This window comes from Penaeus monodon, chromosome 23 (genome assembly GCF_015228065.2).
Source record: "Penaeus monodon isolate SGIC_2016 chromosome 23, NSTDA_Pmon_1, whole genome shotgun sequence".
Lineage (NCBI taxonomy): Eukaryota > Metazoa > Arthropoda > Malacostraca > Decapoda > Penaeidae > Penaeus > Penaeus monodon.
In genome coordinates this window covers 24,319,865-24,321,372 of record NC_051408.1, presented here as the reverse complement: position 1 = coordinate 24,321,372, position 1,508 = coordinate 24,319,865, and the positions used below count along the sequence as shown (strand labels likewise).

General features: G+C 37.5%; 1 protein-coding gene across 3 annotated transcripts in view; it reads left to right on the top strand.

Moving 5' to 3' along the window:
- Positions 1–261: 261 nt before the first annotated feature.
- LOC119587902 overlaps positions 262–1,508 on the top strand; it is a 10,366-nt gene continuing 9,119 nt past the window's right edge. Inside the window, exon 1 of one of the 3 annotated variants that reach the window (XM_037936612.1) lies at positions 262–385. The gene's annotated coding sequence lies outside the window, so the exon portion shown is untranslated. The remainder of the gene's footprint in view (positions 386–1,508) is intronic. The other 2 variants (XM_037936610.1, XM_037936611.1) reach the window with 2 other exon arrangements.

Genomic DNA, 1,508 nt, shown 5'->3' with positions numbered 1-1,508 from the left:
GAAAGTTTACAATTCACCAGTTTTCTAACTTCTAATCGTATCATATTTTCACTCCTAGGTCTGTTTCGAATTCCAGGTGTTTATTGTTGTGGTGTCCCAGCACGAAGAACTAGCCCGTCTGTGCTTCACAATGACAACGAGGCCAATGTAAAGCCGCAAAGGGGGCGGGTGTGGGAAGGGGAGGAGCTGACGATATCATGTGCCATGTGGCGACTATGCTTTACAGGTGGAGGAGGAGGAACTACGAAAACCAGGCCACGGGAGCCAAGAGAGTAGGAACGGATGGAGTATAAAACGGCAGCGGTGGAGACACCAGGCATCAGTTGGCTCTGACAAGTAGTTGAAGCTACACACTCACACTTACCTTCTCTTTTGTGATATCAAGGTATGTGTCCACCATCAGGAATTTGTCAACCAGTTCACTGACTTCGACTCTTCATATTCATCTTCACAATTAGTGTTTCCAAGTGTTGTAAAGTGCATCCGAATAGTGCAAGTGTTTGGTGTATCCATAGCGCGGCGCAGTGTTGCATTATTCTTTTAGTGCAACTTGAACAGAAAATTCAATGAAAACTAAAATTTAGTTTCATCAAATCAGCTAAAGCTGTATCATTTCTCATTGTAAGGATTGCAATGTTTTTTTTTTTTTTATATAACAGTTTGTTTTTGATTCATTAGAATAGTTGATCTTAACAATTAATGCATAAAAGTTTTCATTTCAATCTTAATTTGTTACTGATTATATACATGATCGTTTACTCTTCATTATTTGTAAAGGTAAACCAGATCCACGAAGCCGTTTATGCAGCATACAAAAGATAACGAGTCACTCTTCACTTTGTTTACTAAATTCTTTGCCTGCGTACCGCATCAGTTTTTTCTCGTAAAAGTTCATATTTTACTCATTCCTGTTACCTAATATTCCTTTATCACTTTCAACCAATTAAAAATTACTGATTATATACATGATCGTTTACTCTTCATTATTTGTAAAGGTAAACCAGATCCACGAAGACGTTTATGCAGCATACAAAAGATAACGAGGCCTGACCGAAGTCACTCTAGACTTTGTTTACTAAATTCTTTGCCTGCGTACCGCATCAGTTTTTTCTCGTAAAAGTTCATATTTTACTCATTCCTGTTACGTAATATTCGAACTGTAATCCTTTATCACTTTCAACCAATTAAAATGAAAGGGAAAATTCTTGAATGTTTAAATTGTGTTGAAGACTTGTGTCAACACAGTTCGCAACAGACCGCCACGCGCCCATTGTAAGCAAATCGCCTTAAAAGCAAATCACGTGTAAGTTAGTAATCTTCTATTGTATGGGCATAATCAGAGAACTACAAAAGAGTATCAAACCCTTTCAACATGAGATAACATCGATTCGACTATCGCATTTACATTGACGAACGACAGTCAAACAGTACATTAGCCATTCCATTGCTATTGCACTTCCAATGTCTGTATATAATTCACTCATCCATAACCATTTTGTATATAAAAA